This window comes from Falco biarmicus, chromosome 8, assembly GCF_023638135.1.
Source record: "Falco biarmicus isolate bFalBia1 chromosome 8, bFalBia1.pri, whole genome shotgun sequence".
Taxonomy (NCBI): domain Eukaryota; kingdom Metazoa; phylum Chordata; class Aves; order Falconiformes; family Falconidae; genus Falco; species Falco biarmicus.
The window spans coordinates 2,063,526-2,084,116 of NC_079295.1; the positions used below are offsets into that span (position 1 = coordinate 2,063,526).

Sequence of the window (20,591 nt, forward strand, 5' to 3'; positions counted from 1 at the left end):
CATTACAGCTGTAGCCTCTGTCCTTCATCTAACTGAAAAAAATGATATTGCAGTATATACAACTTGTAGATTGTATATAGATTGTATATAGATTGTGTAGCACCACAAAGGTTAATGCTTGTTCATTAGCTTGATTGTAACAAGAGGATGGTCAGACCTTAGTCATAAAAAATCCGCTCTCCTCACCAAGTCACTGCAGACATTGCTGTGCCCGCTGATGCAGCAACGACGCCTGCTTACTGCTTGCAGCATCATCTACTTTTGAGTGCCTCTAGTTTCCTCTGCAGTCTCCACCTTGATCCTTGCTTAGAAGCCATCCTGCTAGATCTCTGGTTTTAAAATGAAGTGAGGTTTGTTGTTTTTTTAAAGCACGTGAGCATGAATAACTCTGCCAACAAGAACAGTGGCCCAGCTCCCCATACAGCCATCTCGTACAGATGTTTTTCTATTATCTGAACCATCATTTCTGGGTTGGACATAAGTTGTTGTTGCATCTGTCTTTGTAACTCTGAAAAGTTTGATGCGTTTAAGCCCAGGCTACTCAGGCACAGCTGCAGTGTTCAATGGCACACCAAGGGGCTCTGTACTTTGGCCTCGGGGCACGGACAGGCTGGCAGCATGAGACCTTTTCCCCACCCAAAGCACCAGCTGCCTCTGGGAAAATTCTGTGGTTTCATCTAGTAGGCAGATTTATTTTTGAGGTAGCCTCAAAAATGTGGGCATGGGGAGAAGGCTGCCACTCTTTACCGAGGCAATGTGAAAATGTTTATGGGGCTCCATATTTCAGCCCCACTGGCAATACCAGCAATGACTTCTTTTTTTTTATCTCATCGGCACGTGAGAAATGAAAGCATTGAGTGGGAGTTCAGTAAAGGTCTGGCATGGCCACATCTGGGGTATTTGTTCCCTGGCAAACTGTGGTTGCTCTTGATTTAGCCACAGTTTTCCCAGCTGATGTTTTGCAAACCCAGAAGAAGATTCAGCTCTCTAGGCTCTGGAAGGGAACGCAGGGCTGGAAGCCACCCCTGTGCTCACCAGCAGCGTCAGGCTGAGCCTCCTCCCTCCTAAAGATGTTGCTGGTCCCAGGACCGCGCGCCTGCGGGGGCAGTTCGGGGGTGGAGATTTAATCTTTTATTTTTCCCATATGCCACAAGTATGTCATAAGATGATGACACAGTAATAACAACTTGGTGGCTGCTTGAAACTTCTTTTTTTTTTAGCAGCTGTGTTTTTAGAATATTATAATTAACCATCCTTTTGCCTTAATCACTTTAAGATTTCTAAAATAACTAGGAGCTTACTGTACCTTCCACGACATGAAGCTTCCCCATGTGAGGACCATGACTTTCTTTTCAGGCAGGGAAGGCAGAGGAAGCAGGCAGGGCTGGGAACACACAGCCAGGTTTATCAGTGGAAATTACAGCATAAATTTCTGAAATTACGGTAATAATTTTAACTTGCAGCCATTGTACTACAAGCAGGAAAAGAGGTGACATTGTATTTAATCTGCACAATGACTGAGTCACTTCGCCTGGGCTCATTTTTGCAAAAATTTAAATGAAGTAAGCGCCGTATTTGTCAGAAAAAGAAAGGGTGAACTGTGAGTAAAGGGGAAAATATTTGTCAGCTTGCCAGGGAGAAGCGCGATTAAAAACTGACTGTTAATAAAGCATGTGGGTGACAGGGCTGTCTCACCACGCGGTGCCGGCGCCTGGCTCAGGTAAAAGCATAGGGCTTTAGCTCAACAACGCACTCCTGTCTGTCAATGTTAGATATTTTTTTTTTTAAATGACATGTTTTCTTTTGGCAGATGGGAACAAGCCTTGAAGAATAAATTTTTTGGAGGCAGACAAATTGGCTGCCTGGAAATATATGTATTTAGGAACCTGTCGGGTGGCTGTTGAGTGTCAGCACCACCCCAGCTGAGCTGGCCAGCACCACTCCGCATCTTGCCTGCTCCAATCTCCCGGCCGACCCCACAAATCCCCAGCCAGCCACTGCCGGGCTAGAGCAAAAATGACAACTCTGATATAAGATTTGCTCTGGATATTGCTGATATTGCTTTGTGCCTGCCTTATAAAACTTCCCCGTTGGCTATTTCTCCAGCCAGGGGATTTTACCCAGATGAATGCTCTTGCCTTCCTCTCACCGGCTGCCAAAATCCAACTTATCTGTAAGTGGAAATAATGCTGTGGCCCCCGGTCGATCGGAGCCGCAATGCTCTTTACGAGAGGAGGCGAAATAAAACCGTTCCCCATGTTAACAGCTGTGAAAGCTGCCGTGCTGAGAGGTTAAGTGATTTGCCGGGTGTAAGGAGGATGGCGCCTGGCTCTCAGGAGCGCCGTATATCCAGCAGTGGGGGCAGCATGGGGTGGGTGGCCAGCCCCATGGGGGGACCACAGACCCCAGGCATCGCCACCTGCCCCAGCCCCACAAGGGCAGCTGGTGCAGGGGATCACCTGCAGTGCACCTGCCCCCCAGACTGGGCGTAAGAAAAGTTTCACCAGCAAAAAAATACATTCTTTAAATATCCCCCAAAAACCATCAGGTACTGAAAGCGGGTGTTGGGTTTTGCAAGCCAGCATCAGAAATAGGCGGCAGCTGGAAAGATTTTTTAACATCTCAGCAGCGCCTAAATGTTGGAGGGAAGTGCAGGCAAAGGCAGGTTAAGCCAAAATCCAGATGCCTTGAAGCCCACACCAGTGCACATGGCCAGCACAGCCTCTTGTCTGCCTCAGGACATTTAGGCCTGTTTGCTTAACCAGCAGAAATGGGCAGCTTTTAAGAGCAGTTCAGGATGCCCAAATCAGAGGCTACGTATCTATCTAGTCCTTCAGTATAGGTGGTGCAGCATATGTTAATACAGCAGAACAGTTAATTTCTACAAATGTAATATTTATTGCTACTTTATTAGAGGAATGTGCTGGACATGAAGTGGCTGTATATATGCAGGTGGGCAATAAAAAAGGTACATAAAAGGCATGTTCAAAAATAGGCAGTGTTGTTCCCTGGTTTTGTAGGGTCGGTAAAACTGGTAGCAGCTCCCTAGCAGTGGCTTCATCTCCACACTCACAGTGTGTGTTCTTAACACCTTCCTTCACTGCAAAACTGAAGTATTTAACCCAAAACATACAAACAAATCTGTTATTCTCCTCCTTTATTAACCTTCCGAGCCCTCTGAAATCTCACATGAGGAGAAAGCTCTTCCCTTTTCCTTTGTCTAAGCGAAGAGGTTTAAACTTTATATACAAATAAACTCTCACGGACATGTAAAGATACCTGTGCCATTATATACATGCAGCACGCCCCTTGTCCTTCTCTATAAATATATATATGCATATGTATATCCACAGATTATACAGGCATGTGTGCGTATATGTGTGTACAAAGAGAGAGAAAAAGACTTAGAAAATGAAAGACAAATGTTAGAGAATTATATTCCCAAGCCCTCAAATCCCTAATCATGAGTTTGATGCAATATTTGCCCTAATGGGAAATGATAACTGGCACTATTCCAAAGCAAACCTCGAAGAAAGGAGCAATAAAAAAGGAAAATGCTAGCTTGGCAGTTAAAGAAAGAGGAGCCGAAGCGAGAACTGCTGTCGGAGATAATAAAGAATTAACCACAAACCCCTTTTCTATTAAGCACAAAAAGGGATATTAAAATAACATGCCCCCTCCCTAAATGTTTCAAGGCTTGTGTCATGCTTTTCTGCACAGCTTCCCCAGAATGTTCTGAGCCACAGGGCTGCAGCCCGGTGCAACCCGCCTCCCCTCTCGTGCGAGGAAGGCTGCTCCACTCCAACGCACTTACAATCACACTCCCTTTTTTTTTTTTTTTGTTTTAAACTTACTCAGTATGTTCCAAATCTTGCCCTTTCTAAGGAGAAGGAGTATGATTACAGTCCATGACCATGTTGACCTTCAGGAGCTGGCTGTGGTAGAGCCATTCTGATGGGCTCCCACTCCCCTTCGAAGCCTACATGTTGTGAAGCCAGCTGTATAATGTGGCTTTGCTATATTATCTATACAATCCATAGGCACAATGACATCCATTAATTATAGAGTGAGTCTTAGTGCTCCATTTCCTGGTTACAGTGGCAAAGATCAGTGCTTTTACCTTCATGTTCTTACTCTGATTTTTACATTTGGGACATTTTCGCACTTTAAAAATTACATGTGATAAATTGGACAGCACAGATCTAGGACAAAAAAACTGGTGCAAAAAATTTGAATCAACAGCTGCTAGATACTGGAAAGAAGAAAAGAGAAGAGAGGTTTATGAGTCAGGAGGCACTTGGACAAAATGTTACCAGGAAACAGAGACACTGCTATCTGCTGAGTTTTGTTTGACTGAGGTTCACAGGTGCTGCAGGAGAACTGGGCTGACTCCCAGCGCGTGTGTGCTTCAGCACTGGAGATGCCCTCATGAAGTGCTCCATGGCTGGGGGTGCACTGGAGGGCCCCAAATGAACACCATTTCTGTCTGGTGTCATTATGGGCATGGTTTCAGTAACCCATTTTGCCCATTTTGTGACTGCCCGAATCATTTTAACAGCAAGATCCAGCATGAACTTCCCTTGAAATTTCCACCTCAACTACATAGCAGATTTTACTATGGCAATTCTAAATTTGTAAAAGAAGTGGTACTTGGTGAACTACAGACCCAAGAGGCTGAACTTACCCCTTTATATCAATGGAACCCTCGATAACCTTATATTGCAAAGCCATTATGACCTAACTTTGGTTCATTAGCACATACGGAGGTATTAATCACACAGAGTAATGAAACATTACAACCCCTTTGGTACTTTCTTATTGTCTGGGTCTTTAATATGCAGTTTGACAAGAGCTAGACTGTGGCAGCTCTAACAGGATTTTGTAGAGACGGTGCTCGCTTGCACACTAGGAGTGCTCCAAACCCAAAACGACACAAGCCAAAAAGATGAAGATGCAGTGAAGAATTGCATAAATGTTAAATGAAGTACATCTTCCAGTAAGAGCTTATTTAAAAAAACAATGAGTATATTGCATTGATCTTAGCCACTAAGAGGGTAAGGCTTTAGAAGGAAAAAAAAAAAAATGCCAGCCTACCTGTACAAGACATTTTTTAAACCTAAACTTCTTGTTCTTTTAGACTTTTAAAACTCTACGTGAAGAAGCTATAATCCACAACTCAGGAAACTTCTAATGCAATCTATCTTTCAGAGCCAAAAATCAAAACTCCCTCCTGAGCTATGTTAGTGCAGAAAAGCAGAGTTAAACATCAGCTGCTTTTATCTGAGTGCCTAAATTTAAAAATACTTAACCAGAACTATACCAACTCGTATACAAAAGCTGCTCGTTTTTATGCCAGTACCAGTCTAGGTCAATTTCTAAGCTGAGTTTTAGAGAAAAAAACAAACAAAAACCAACAATAAAGGTGTAGGTGGAGAGGTTTAAAAAAATAACTACTGGAAATGGTGAGCCAAGAGCTTCAGAACAACTTGTCTCTGCCTGAGGTACAGGCAGGCTGGTTTTTAGATCAGTTACCTACAACTGTGGTGTCATGAAGTGGAAAAATACCACCGAGAGTCATTTTTAGCAAAGAACACCAACAGCTCCTCTCACATTCACATCCAGTGAAACTCCATTCGGGTTAGATTCATTGCCAGATTGTAAATTCTTATTTGATTTATCGATCACAATTTTGTATTGTTAATTCATATGTTCATTAGACAAATCTATCCCTCCAAGGTAATGACTTAAGGTACTGCTGGCATGCAAACATGCACAAATGGATAATTCTTAATGACCTTCCAAGCTGACATATTTTTGGCATTGGTTTCCTGTATCCTAATTTCAAGCTGCCTCTCTGGTGTTATCATAGGGCTGACTTCACTCAAGAAGGAGGACTTGCAATTGGAGGTTGCTGCTGAGATTGCTCCCATCAGATATCAGCAGAGCAACGCACAATTAAAGTTATCTGTCTCCTTGGATGAAACCCCTGTGTTTCCAGCTGGGGAGGTTGGTAAGGAGTCATCTATTTCAGCAGTCTTGGAGAAGAAAACATTCCCATCATACAATTTGACCAGTTTTGTGACTTTTTCAGTATTTCCATAGTAAATAATTCCTAGCTTGTGGAAGCTTGGTGATAAAAAAAGTAAAATTTGGTAAATACAGGTCAGCCAGGCTACTGTTCTGCCAGCTGGTCCACATGTTGCCCTCCCACGAGGTCAGGCCAATACCACAGATCTTCTACTGGAGGTGACTGTGGTGCAGGTGGGTCACAGCCTGATGTGCATATGGCACAGCCATCTATTCCAGATGTCCAACGGAGGAGCTCACGCTCCTTAGACCTGTAGATGGGTCCATCACTGGCTGTGGATGCCAGGTTTGCAGCATTACAGAGGGATTAGGCCAACCACTGGAAAATGCAGGAATTTTTTCCATCTTCTTAATTTGATAGATGGGATTTTCCCGGCTGAATGACCATTTTTCACAGTGATAGCCAGACTCCACGAGACCAGCTCTCTCCCAACAGGCGTTATCCCCTCTGGGGCTGCATCAGGTCTTCATCCCCAGCCTCACACCATTAACAGCCGCTCATCCAATGCCATGAGAAGGGGGGGTCAGGGGGAAAGGCAGTGTCTTAAACACAAGGTTTCCAGGGCTTCCAGTGTTTCCACTGTGCTTCCCAGAGCAGATCTGGGCAAGGGAAGAGTGATTTCTGGCATTTCCCAGAGGCTACAAGGGACAGGAGGAAGAATTGTGGGGGGAAAAGCCTGGGTAGACACAGTGCCGCCGTCCACTGAGGTTTGGCAATCGGCTTTTATGGGTTGGGAACCAGGTGGGGAAGGGGGTGGGAAAAGCGCCAGGAAAGAGCCTTTCCCCAGGTGGTGGCCCAGTACCTCGAGAGGGACCGCTGGGGTGAGAGGCAGCGGGTGGCAGAAGAAGCTGGCAGCGTGCAGCGTGCGGCCCCTGCGTGTGGCAGGCTTCAGGCAGCACCCAACTGCTTCCGAAAAGTGGAAGAAAAGAGTTTGCATCCCTTCCTCAAAAGCACAGCTCGGGTTGCAATTCCAAATGTATGGAAGAAATGTAAATGCATTGTGACAAGCTGTACGGAGAATCAAAACAAGGAACAAGGAGCGTATGTTTCTTTTAGAGAAATGTCCTTTATCTCACAGGCAGAGCGAAGCGTGTGGCATTCAAATGTTAAGATTTTTACACCACTTTCATGAAATACTAAAGAGAGACCCAAAAAAAACCAAACCCAAAAAGAAAAAAACCCAACAAGAAAATAACCCAAGTCCGTGTCACTTCTCAGCTAGTTTGGTTATTGCTGCTCCTGAGTACTGTAACATATGCACTTTCCCTTTTGAAAATGTATCAAAGTTGTTATTTTGGGGGTGGGATAAACTCTTACCCATGCATATCTTATGTTTCAAAGCCAAGAATGCTTAGGAACCTGCTCTGGATCCGCACATCAGATGCATAAGTGATTAGTGACAAGTGACACAGAAACAGAGAATGTGCTGTGTTACGATGAATAATAAACACGCACAATTTATGCAGGCAGAGTGAGTGGGGAGATGGCATCCTGCACTTTTTCCATATAAATAATGTGAATCTCTCAGCAATGGAGCCAGGCCGGCCAGGGAGTTTCTCCAGCCCACCAGCCGCACAAGCCAACAGGGAGCAAAGCGGGGACAGGCAAGGAGGGGTCACCCATGCACAGGGCTGCTTCTGGTTTCCTATGGGTCATTACTGAATGAACTGATGGCAATTAATTGTCTCCGAACTAGAATCAACAGAGGAAAAAGATCCGCAGTGGGCAAAATTTTTCACTTTCTGGGAGAAAAGAGCTTTTAGATAAATGAAAAATCACTGAAATGTCACATTTTCTGCTTCCTGGGTTTATGGAGAGCATCACCACAGTGTCCAGTGTGAAAAAATTGCCCTGCAATAGGATTGGTAGTGCCTATCTGAAATAAAAACCCCACAATTTTTGAATGAAAAAACCCAGGTTTTAGATTAAGTTTCTGCAGGAAAGGTGAGCACAGACCCCAGGTGGCTGGCAGGGTTGCGGAGAGCTGGCAGCAGGGTTTCCCCAAGGGCCATGGTGTACCTGGCAGGCGCCTTGCCACTCTTGCATTTTCCGTTAGTAAAACCACACATAATCCCTAAAAAACAAACAACCAGCAAATGCAGGCAGACATTCACCTTAACCCAGCTCTTGCACTTTTCGTCCTCTGTGCATGTGTCACCCCACGCACAACCAGAGCTGTGGGGTGATACACACATGTCCCCCTTGGCCCTGCATCCCTCAGCCTCGTGCTCAGCTGGGGGGACAGTCCTGGGCTGGACATGGGGGCTCCCACAATGTCCCCGTTTTGCTGCTTGCTTCCCTCTGTCCATTAGTGCCTTCCCACAAATGAGCCCTCCTCTGGGGAAAAGAGAAAGATATATTTTTTTTAATTAAAAAAATATCCCAAAGGCACCTGCTACTTAACTCTGCACATTTTTTCCTGGTTGCCCTGGCCTGCCAACTCTGAGCAAGCTTCTCTCTCTCATTTTTACACTCTCTCTACACTTCCAGAAATGTACGCACTTGGATAAAAGTAGAACTGAGAGGGGAAAATGCATATTCTGTTAAATAAAAAAAATAATTAAAAAAAAAGTTGTCTAAAAGATGGTTGCGTAAAGAAATCATACCCATACTTTAACTGTGGGTTTGAGTTATATAAACTGAACTGTGGTAATTACCAACCTTCTCCAGATTAATAAACAATTACCATAGTAACTACACCATCATATGAAACCTATGCTCATGAATTTTTAAAACATAAATGGAAATACATGCCGGTTGAAAAAGTCTTCTATTTATTTTGTTCCTGGAAGACAAGGGAGACAGATCCATTAAAGGATCTCATCACGTTATGTCTTCCTCCACTGGTTCCTGCAGCCACACTTCGGACAAGTGCCATATATTATGTACTAACTAGGAAAGTCCATTACATGGCATGGGGCCGTGGGCTGGTGAGGGGCAGGGCTGGCCTTGCACCCCGCTCCCCCAGTGGCCCCAGGCTCCCACACCTCATTTCCCCAGAGGGCTTTAGGTAACATGATGCACCTCTTTATTTGCCAAAATGTAAGGGGTTAGTGGGCACAGCAAGTTGTCCCCATTTGCCCAATGGGCTCTTTTTATTTTTTTTATGGATAACGTGTGAGAGAAGATTTCAGGTTACTGTTGCATGACCACAGACAGGAAAGGTCCCTTCATCAAATATTTGGCAAGCAGACTACCGTGAGACAATGTACACATCCAAGTCTAGCCTTCCATTGCATGACGTGATTAAGCCTTATTTCCAGCACATCCACCCACATCCCACTGGGCTGACCCTACTGCAGGGCACATCACAGCCTATTTTCCACAAGTGGAAAAAATCCAGCATGAGCTAGACTCACACCTTGCACCTGGGGCCATGCTGGGCATGTGCATTTAGCCACCAGGAAAGAGCTTTGGTGCAGCCCCTGTGCCTTCGCGTGGTCTGACCCCGCTGCGACAGAGGCGGCAAGGCTGGGCAAATGCTCCGGGCAGAGCAGCACCAGACCAGGTGTGGACTCCTCTAATGTGCGAGCCCGCAACATGGACTGCCCTGCAACCCGGCAGGAGGGGTGTCTCAGCTTAGCGCTGCCTTTCCCCCCTGGGAGCCTGGGCAGAGCAGCCCCTTGGCACTGCCCCACGCTCCTCCTGCTTCTGAGCCATTCCTGCCAAAACCTGCCTCACTTGCTCACAGGAGGCATCAATGATTCAACGCAGTCTATGAGATATGCCCGAGGTCAAGAAAAAAATAAAAGGCTTTCTCCTCCATCAATGTCAACTCTTCTATTTTACTATTCTAGGCAAAAATCTGGTTTGAAAGCATGCACCCTTATTTTGAAGCTTTAACACAGCTGAGCCTGGCTTTACGGTGCTTTGCGGTTTGTAACGTAAAAAGGAACTTCTCAAAATGCCAAATAACAAGATTATATATCAACCTGTTGATAATTCCGACAGGAAAGCTGAAAAGCAACACTGAGTTAAAAAATAGTATTCAGGACTTGCACTAATAGTCTAAAATGTGAGGTTAGACCTCCATGCTTCAAGTTTGAGCTTACTTTTGATAATTTTGATGAGCTGAAATAATATTCCCCTTTTGCAAGACTGTATTTCTTCAGACACTCTGAGAGTTAGGAAAGCCATTAAATCCTTGTGGACTGAAGGTAGAAAAATAAATTGTATGTATTTTAGACTTTGAATCATCTTCCTATAGCAATTTTCGGGAAAAAAACCTATGAAGAATTCGGCAATTTTAATCTCCTCAGTAGCTTCCCATTACTAAACAAGCAGAATGCCACAGTACAAATGTGGATGTTACATGTCATCTTGATCTGCTGCTTTTTTCTTTCATTAAAGCTTTAATGCAGCAATTATGGCTACGTTGCCCTATAAAAAAAGGAAAAGGCAGTTTACTTTAAAAAGTGAAATTGCATAGCCTACTATTTAATTATACACAAATGTAAATGGCCTATTTTTCCATAACTGGTTATTACAGCACTGTTTTACTTTCTGAGTTTTCACAATTTCTAAAACCTACAACGCTTCCTGCTATATAATTGTTTTGCTACATTATTGTTTTCATCTTATTTTTTCTTTTAATGTGAGTGCAGCGGGATAAATCTTGGTTTTAAGCCAGCCAGTACTTCATCTACTTAAGCTTTTATAGATGAAGATTGCTGTAATTATCAGAATACCCGCTTATTTCTGAAGTATTATCTTGGCAACCTGCTGGCATTTACAACCAATTAACAAGCTTTGCCCATTAGTTGCATAAGGGGTATCACAGAGTAAAGCCATTGTGTGCTAATTTTCTATTTTAGATAATCAGTTTGGCCATCCAAAATGGAAAGGGGAAGAAAAGAAAGGTTTGACACCCAGTGGCAGACATGTAAAAATGACTACATGCCTCCCAGAGACAAAGGTATCCAGCAACTGCATGATTGCTTCACTGTCGTCACCACTGGGTTTTAAGTATTTATTCCCTTTGTCTCTTTTGGAAGAGAAAATAGAAAGTACGGCTTTAGCAAAGTAATCATGTCCTCTTTTTATTTTTTAAACAGACTGGCTTCTCTCTCTGTCCTCTCAGGCTTGTAATTTCACCAAATTGTACAAGTGTTAAACACAATTTCCCGCCCCCCCCCCCCCCCCAAAAAAAAAAAGAAAAAAAAAGGGGGAAGAAGAAGAAGAAGAAGAAGAAGAAGAAGAGAAAGCGAGCAACAGAAGGAAACCTGACCGCCTCTGAAAACCACAGCTTTCCTCCCCTAATCGGGGGGCCGAGCAGAGCCCTCACACGGAAGGCAGCCCCTCTCACTTGCCTTGCCAGCACTGTGCTTGGTTAAAGCCATGTACCAGCTGGGGGTTTTAACCAGGCACCATTAGCAAATGGGCTCCTGGCCACCCTTCAGCAGCTGAGCCGTGTGCCAGCCCCGGTTGTCTCCTCCTTGCCCTGGAGGGTTTGGGGCATGGGGACCACCGGCACGATGCTGGCTCAGGCAGTGATGCTGGGCACCACTTCCCTCTGGGGAGAAGGAAGTAAAAAGCTGTGAGTTTGGGGGACTTTTTTTAAGCATTAACCTTTGGATAAGGCACAGTGTGCTTTCCCTGTTGCCTGGTGCAGAGCAGGGAAGATGCACAGCCATGTGGGTGCCCTGGGCAGGAGAGTGCTCCTGCTTGTGGCCACACTGCTGCATCCTCACGGCATCCCCTGAAGTGCTCGGCCCCACCAGACCCATCTCCAGAGCTGCCTCACAAGCACCCCAGCCCCACATTGCTGCCCTGTCCATACAGCCTTCAGGCGGGTCCTGCCTCGAGCACAGGCACCATTCCCCAGCGCCGGCACAACAGGGACATGGGCACAGCCTGCTCCGGCATCCCAAATCAGCACTTCTCTGCCCCTGCCCACCCACCAACTCCGCACCACACCAGCCGCTGCCTCCACCTTCCCACCATCCCTGCTAACCAGCTGGCGTAAGGCTTGGCCTTCCCCGATCTCCCACTGACTCCGGGCCATGAGCTTGGGTTTCTCTGCATCTCCGTCCCATCCTGCCCATGGCAGCCAGGACCCTAAGGGCCGCCTCCGCACCAAGGCTTGTGCTGCACTGGGTGGCAATGGGCAAAACGGGGCTCTGAGCCTGCCCGGGCAGCCACAAGGTAAATAACAGCAATGAAATGGTTATGCTGGAGGCAGCAGGGCTTGCCCGTTTAATTGTATATAAAATTAGATGTTAGACCTGGTATAGATGCCTGCATTTTGTAATAAGGATATAAACTAATCAGCTTAAAGATGAGCGCAGTCCTTAAAGCATGGTTAGATCCCATTTACTCCATTGAACAGAACGGGTGGATGGTTCATGTTGTAAAATGGTTTTATAAAATGTAGCAAACTGTACAATGACGTGTTTTATTTGCCTCCTGTGGTTTAGATCCATATTTTGCTTTAGCATAAGTTAAGCAAAATTAAGACTATGATTATGCTAAGAGGATGCAGCCAGTAAAGTAAAGATAGAAAACACTGAACTCCTCAAAGTCATAAAGAATTATCAACTGTGCAATTAGTAAAGACTGAACATATACACTGAAGTCTATTAAGTCATAAATGAATGAGAAAAATATTGTGCTTGGCAATTTGATGTGTATATTTATCTTAATTATTTTAAATTAATTGCTATTGGCTACAATCATTAGAAAATATAAGATTTAAGTAAGGTATGCCATAAAACCCCTCCTATAAAATGATTCTAGTTATATAGCCAAACCCTTCTTTTAATTATTTAGGCTACTGTAAAGGAAGAAGTAAGACGGGTCAATGAGCAGAGTGCTGGGGATGGCTCTGAGCCTCTCGCAGCCTGCCTCCGGCGATGCTGCCCCAGGCTTGAGCACCCTGAAGCCCCTCCACTGCCGCCACAGACCCTCCAGGCAGCCCTCTCTCCCACCAGCTCCAGCAGCATGAGACCTCACATGTCGCCTTTCTGGGCACCTCTGGACACTTTCCCCCTAGACCTCGCCTGGCCACAGGGCTGCTCGCAGCCCCCGCAGTGGGGCAGCATGCCATCAGCAGAAGGCTCTTAACAACTCTACTCTGCAAGGTCAAAGAATATTATTGTTGAAATAAGTGTTAAAAATAATACAAAAGTTGATTTCTCCAGCCCTTCACTCCTGAAGGACCCTTGAGAGCTGAAGCTTATCCCAAGCTAAAGGAAAACGTTTTTGTGAATAGCCCTTCTATGATATAGGTACCATACCAGTGCAGCAGTTTACCCAGAGGCGACCAAGGCGTGCCGCATGTCCAGCCTCTGTGGGTGGCAGGGAGCAATGCCCCGCAGAGGTGCCCCCCCATCCCACTGGAGGAGCCCTCCCTGGATGCCCGGCAGGCACCACGGCACAGCTCCTGGCACCAAAGGGCCAGCGGGCACTGCAGCAGGGTGGTCTCAAGATGCTACATCTAGCCAAGGGTAGGAACTGAATGAAGCAACAGGTATTGTCCAAAACCAAGCACTTCAGAAAAGCCACAAAAAGTGTGGTGGGTTTTTTCTGATACTTTGTAAATTAGAAGTTTCTGTTTCCTGTTCTGAAATGTGACTTGGAGAATGCTTGAAGTGACATTTAATTTCCTTTTCAGAATTAGGATGGCTGAAATGGTAAGACAGTATGCCCTCTTCCCCAGTTTTCCATTTTGCTAACAAGAAAAAAAGGAAATCTGTATTTTATGGGAGTTTTTTTCAAAGCCTCAGGTGAAAAAGCAGTTATTTGCCCGGTTCTATTTAAGCCTTTCCTGGTCAAGATTAGTGTGTCCTGATAACCTTACCGAGATGATGACAGGGACAACTGGAAAACTGATGAGCTCACCAGGGAAATAAAACAAACAAAAAGCTCCACTGTATGTTCTGCATCTGCGAAGAAGGAGACACGCTCCTCCAGGACTCTAATCTCCATCACTAATATTATTATTAAATATTTACATACCACCCCAAGTTTGCATGACACTTTATAGAGATAAAAGATGCTCTCTTTGCACTGAAGATCTTAAGCTACGTCAGACAAAGCAAGCAAAGTGCGCAGAAAGAAGACATGAAGATTAAGAAATAGATCTAACACTGGTGACCCAAAAGCATTTTTTAATTGTAAAGAGCATGGGACTAGGGCTGAAGGAAGCTAGCACCCATTTCGCTTTTAGTAGCCAGCCAACCACCTCTCATACTCACAGTGGTTGTGTGGATCTATTTCCCCACAGCTTTGACCCAAACAAACAAAACAAATGGCAGCTTCTAACCCCTAGAAAAATACTTTTTTTTATCATCTGACTTGTCTAAGGAAAAGAGCAGTCGGGCTGCAACAGTTCAGCAGAGCATTCTCCCAGGCTGCACAACTGGGAGAAAGGTTGGTACACTGTGCCCCTGGGCTGAACACAGAAATAAGAGGTGCTCAGTCCTTCAGCTTGGGCTTCCTGCATTTTGCTTCGTTCCCTCACTTAATTTCATTTCTGACAGTGCAACTAGAGAGCCACAATGAAGTCAGCCTTCCCTGTCAGACACACAGCTGGCAACTCTGGCCTCCAGCTGTGGAGTGAAGTACCACAGCAGCAGGAAAACAAAGCAGTGAAGGTGGAGAAATGGAGATACCCAGCACAACTCTACCTGCTCAGGGTGTGGGGCAGTCTCCTCTCTGGCACAGTACAGGCAATATACCTCTGCAGGGTTGATGTTAAAAGGATAGCACCCTTTCTATAAAGGCTGTAAAGTAATTTAACATATTTTAATGTGGAAGTTGTTAACATCTTGGCTAGCCAAGCCAAACCCAACGTTAAGCTGCTGTAGGAGAATGCCCCACGCCGGCAGCCCCAGGGGAAGCCAACCTGCTCTACAGCTCTCCCCCCTGCAGTGCCGCCTCCAAAATCCCCTGGGATGGGGAGACTGTGGAGGCAGCAGCAGCAACGGCTAGGCCACCAGGCTTGGAGACAGCACGAGGGGGACAAAGAGGGGAGCCTGGGCACCCCAGCTCAGGGAACAGAGTCCCCTTCTGGATCCTCACCACCCACCTGTTATTTTCCTTCACAAACCGGTGATCAAGAAAAGAACATTTCTGCTTTTTAAAAGTAACCCTTGCCTAATCAATGATGATGAGAGAATTCCCCAGGTTTCCTAGAAGAAATACATTTTTAGAAGGACCTGAGGCGTCATGCAGAAAGAAGCAGCAGCACTCATTGTATCACCTGAGACAACAATGGGCAGGACATGAAGGGCAGATGCATGGTAGTCTAAGGCATATAGCAATGCATAGATCTGCAAACACGTGTGCACATGTGCGTGCACACACACACACATACATACACACATACACATGCTCCTAGCAATTCAGTTAGATTAATTTGCTTTGGCTATTCCATTCTTTTACTGTAGTCCTTGTATAGTACTTAAAGAATCAGGTTAAGAATTCTGCATTAGATACACAAACAATGCTTCTTTACCTCCACATGGGTGTTGTGAGACTTTAATTAATGTTTGTAAAGTGCTTTCAGATCCCCAGAAGAAAGGCACTATAGAAGTGCGAAGTCTGATTATTTCACAGCATACAAAAGTAGAGGTGAAAAGAAATATTCTCTTCCTTACACATAAAACTACTGATCTCAACTCCTGCATTTAAAAAAACAAGATGTTAAGAAAGAAAAGAATTCTGACCATGAACCTACTTCAGGCTTCCCCTTTGCCTTTTTCATCTGATTTCTGGTTGAGTGAAATAATAAACTATTGTATTGCTGTAAACTCTTTGTAAGTAGATTTGACTAAGACAACAGAGTTCAGTGCCAGCAGCTACTCTGATCATTCTTTTAAATGGAAATTTACCGTCTGCTGCATCACATGGAAAAAATATAGAACTATTTTTCACAGCTTGTTCACTGAACAGATTATTGGAGGGAAGAAAAAATAAAAAGGCTTCATTTTCTACAGATCCCAAATCTCAGCATAGAAAGTCTTGGCAATTTCCTTTTGAGAGGAGACAGATTTCACTTTCACATTGATTTAACAATGAGAAGTGCGTCCAAAATGAGGGCCTGATTCTGAACATTTAAATGGTTAGCCATGGTTGATTCAATAGCTTATCTATGGGAGCAAAATTACTCACATCCATAAGTCGATGTAGGATCTGCTCCTAATATAGAAACAGTTCTTGATGTCATAAAATCTTTTTTAACAGCATCTTGTGTTACATTTAATTTATTTCACATGGCCTCATAAAATAAGATAAAAGCTTGTAAGTCTAAAAGTCATATAAAGAGGATGGAAAAAAAAAAAGTCCTACCATGTATTCGTGTTTATTAAGTATTATCTTCATGCAACTTATAGAGTTTTAACTCCAGAATTTCTGATTTTTTTTCTAATCCTGATAGCAGTCAGCAAGAGCTGCCAGTGCATAACATAAACACATTACAACACGCACAGTTTTTGGAGAAGAAAGTCCCTCTCTCCCAGGCAGGTCCTCCCTTTTAGCTCGTGCTAGCAGCACAGAGCCTTACAAAGGCCCAGTATCAGCTTGCCTCTCACCTGGGCAGGGCACAGGCAGCAATATCCCTGCCCTGCCTGGCATCTGGCAGTACAGCCCTGTGGGCTAACCTCCAAAGTTAGCTCAGGAAGCTCCAGCGTGAAAGGTGCAAGAAACACCACTTGCATCAAACAGGGTTTAATCTGATGGAGGCCTAAAGAGCACACAAGCAACTCTCCAGTTCACCTATTCTTAAATACAGAGAAAGGCTACAAACAGAAAAATCCACAGCAGAAAAAACATCCTCACAGCAAAAGGCAGCCTCACCCTTCTTTAAACGGAGGCTATGGAGTGCCTCCCCTCCGCCAGTGAAAACATGCTTTCTTCCCAGGAGGGGAAGGAAAGGACTGCAGCCATGTAGTCCAGGATTTAGGGTGAGCTCACCACCAGCCAGGGGCACAGGGCCAGGAGGTCCCAGGAGGCATGCATGGTCACGTCTGGGGTATGAGAAGGAAAGCAGATCTATGGGTATACCTTGGCTCCTTTTCTGATCTTTGAGGGATGACATTTCTGGGTGCTGGAAAGTAAGCGGATTCAGGGATGCAAGTCAGGAGGCAAATCCTGTACTGTCCTTAGGGCATCCAGAGGTGTGTCGGCATCTGAATGGTGGGGTGCTCCTCCAAGGTTGGGGCAACCAAATGCCAAATAGGACAACTTTCTATTCATAGTGTGGGTCCTTTACTTGTGCAAGTGCATAATAGAAATCATTATAAAAGTGCCTTGAAATCACTGACATGCTCTGACATGCCAGAGGGCTACTGGTATGAGCACTTGTTTGCCAAGAAAAAAACCCTAAACCAAACCTCCAAAGAAACATGAAAAACCCAGCGCCTTGGTTCTGATGCCCGGGAAGTGGGCATCATAACAAGCTAAGGGAAAGTCACATCAAAAAAAACCCCAAACAAACAAAAAAAGAAAACAGTTGCCCTTTTTTTTTTTAGCTAACATTTCCTTAGTTTACCAATAATAACCATTACCATAGGAAAATGAGGTCTTACCTGCTGCTGCTACTACTAAAATGTTTTTACTACTAGAAAGCCATCACAGACTGCCACTGTTTAAGGAACCAGCAGCAGACCCATCCCCTTTCCTCCAAGAATTTCAAGCCAGAGGCAAACCCAGGGCTAATATGGTAAGCAAACACTGTGCGTCCAAACTAAGACATGGAAAAGAAAAGTTACTTTTGGTGAAGTAAAAGGATTCCTGAGGACAATTTTCAGTAACGATAAACTTTAACCACAATCTGACTTGACAGTCAATAAATAGCTTCAAGATAATCACACATACCTCTTTCGTACACAGTGGTCTAACCCAGGCAGAGATGCTTTTAGAACATGGCTGTTCTCACCAGCCCTTGGTATTTTTCTTGTGATCCAGGCAACATCCACATCGAAAAACCTACGCCACAGCTGTCAGGGCTCCTCTCCAGCAGATAATTAAATTCCAACTCTATTGCCATTGTGACAAGTGAGCTCAAGTTTAGTGATGCCAACCCTGCCAACCGAACAAGAATGAGAGCCATCAGCTGCATAGTTGTTAATCACTTTGCTCAAAGAAGAGGTGCCTGCAGTACTTACCAGCATCCTCCCAGGGTAGGTGTTCAGCCTCCAGGAGATATCTGACAATAACAGGAGTACATCTCAAGGAATGAACGCATTTGGATCAGCGTGCTTACACAGGAAAGCCTGGCAAAAGAGGAGAAAAGTCAACAAGTTTAAAGGACTTTCAAGATCTCTTCCAAACAAGAGAAAGGCAGGGTTTAGCTTGCACAGCCGCATGGTAAGGTTTTGCTAAACACAAACTATGAAGCCATTGGCGTTTTCGCCTATGGATTGCCCTCTCAAGTTGCTCTTTTAGGTAAACAGTTTATTTTTTTTCTCTCCATTTGACTACAACACACACATCCCGTATTTTTGCAGATAGTTCTAGTTTCCTTAGAATATAGCTTTTAAACTGAGCCTATCCATCAAAAATCAGACTGCACATTAGCTAGGATCTGTTTAACTCCCTAATAACTACTTTTTCATAGCTATTTTGCTTCATATGTAAATCTGTTAATTCTAGCCCAACTATTGAACTATCCAATTTTAAGTACAGCTAAAGGAAAACTGCATGTTTTTTCTCACAAGATAAGAACACTGCTTCACTGCTAGCATCCCGGAGTGACTCCCCAGTTAATAAAGAGTGACCAGGTCTCACATTTGAGAACCACACGAGCCATATCTGTTCCCTTGCTTTGCCCACTGCTTGAGGGTTTAAAGCTAGCATTCCTGCTGCAGTAGCTCCACAGAGGCCACCATGGAGATCGCAGAGGCATACGTCTGCCTCTGATCTGACGTGCCAGCCAAAGAACAGCTCAGACCCCACACAGCCTCCAAGCTCTCACCCGGTACACAGGAGGAGGTATATGTGGCCACCAGGGAAGCAATCCAGGAGCCTACTGCTAAGCCAACGGCCAGAAAATGCAGCACATTTGAGCAGGAAATTAAACCTGACTCTCCCATTGCCTCAACAAATGGCTCAACCAGCCTGCTATAAAGTCAGCTTCTTGGAAGTCTCTCCATCTCCTCTTAAAACCGAACACTAGCAGACACTTTCTGAATCAAACTCTGCTGCCCCAGTCCATGGGACGTCAGCATCGGCAGCTGGGTGGGGAGGTCTGAAGCTTGACAGCACCTAAATGCTGGGTGTAGAGACTTAAAATTGTGACTAAATAGGTTGGCCCCTTTCTAGATCTCATCTTAGGCTCCCAAAGGCTGAGTTTATTCATCACCCTGTGTGCTTTGCTTGCAGCATTGGCTTCCCTGCTTGTCAACACGCCGATTTCTGAATTCTCAGTGCAAAGGAAGCCTTTCATGGTTTGGCATCCTCTTATATGTTTATGCTTCTCAAGATATATTCTCTAGCCAAGTCTTTAAGTTCTTACATTAGTCCCCAAGCCCAGACATCAATCTGTTGCTGATCAGGTCTTTTCACATCATGCTGCTTTTATCTGGAACGCTGTTTTTGATGCTTCCAGGGAAGCTCTGGCTGATGTTTTAAAGAATGTGGTTAATTATTTTTTTTCCTTTTTGTTTAAAATGACACTTGAGCACAACTATTTCTTTTAACCTTTTGCTTTTACTGTAAGACTTTAGCAAGACATTTGCCTTATAAATGCTTTTATACTGGGGAGGTCCTGATTTGCATCTTTGTCCTTGGATAGTGTAGAGGCAGCACAGGGGTCCACAGAGAGAGATTGATTATTTCATTCCCCCCCCCGCCCCCTTTTATAGTCTACAATAAAAAGTTTCTTTAAAGGGGAAGAAAAGAGAGGCACATGCTTAATATTGAAGAAAAGCCTGCTTGTGCTTGATACATGGGAGAAACAGTTCAAGAACACTTCATCCTCCTGCAACTATTTCCCGCACTTCTGCCAAGGTTAGGGAAACCTTGGGTTAGCTGCTGTCTGAATACCGCAGGCTGGTATCGGTCTGAACAAGTTCAGCTGACTGCTTAGATTTCCATCTTTATTCTTCCTCCTGTTGTCTCCCCACTTTGGCAAATAGAAAATGCCTTCATCTTTGGGGGAGGCCTCAGCCTGAAAGCACCCAACAAAGAGAATTCCCCGAGAGATGCTGGCTGGGGGGTCAAGGTCCTTCCATTGAGTCCCCCAACTCGGCTATGCTGGTGATCAGCCAGCTGTCATGAAAACTGAGACTCTGCAGATGAGTGTGATCTGGGACCAGGAGGGTCAGAAAACACAACAGCATAGTCTGAGAAATGACTGAAAAATTAGACCAACAAAAACAAAAAATGCAAGAAAGACCCACACACCCCCATCCCCCCGTATGTAAACTCCCATTTTTTCACACCAGTGAAGGAAAGAAATAAAGTGGCAGAAAGCAAAAGCATCAGGCAAGTATGACAAACTTAACGTCATTTTTCATTTGACCTTAAATGAAAACCACTGCTGATCAAAACAATCCTTGGA

The 20,591-nt window shown here is 44.7% G+C and overlaps 1 long non-coding RNA gene across 2 annotated transcripts in view; it reads right to left on the minus strand.

Moving 5' to 3' along the window:
- Nucleotides 1-20,591, minus strand: part of LOC130154255 (uncharacterized) — a 49,983-nt gene that overhangs the window by 21,772 nt on the left and 7,620 nt on the right. For both annotated transcript variants that reach the window (XR_008823656.1, XR_008823655.1), the window contains exons 2-3: nt 18,196-18,303; nt 17,906-18,112 (exon numbers count right to left, since the gene is read on the minus strand). This is a non-coding gene — a long non-coding RNA (uncharacterized LOC130154255). The remainder of the gene's footprint in view (nt 1-17,905; nt 18,113-18,195; nt 18,304-20,591) is intronic.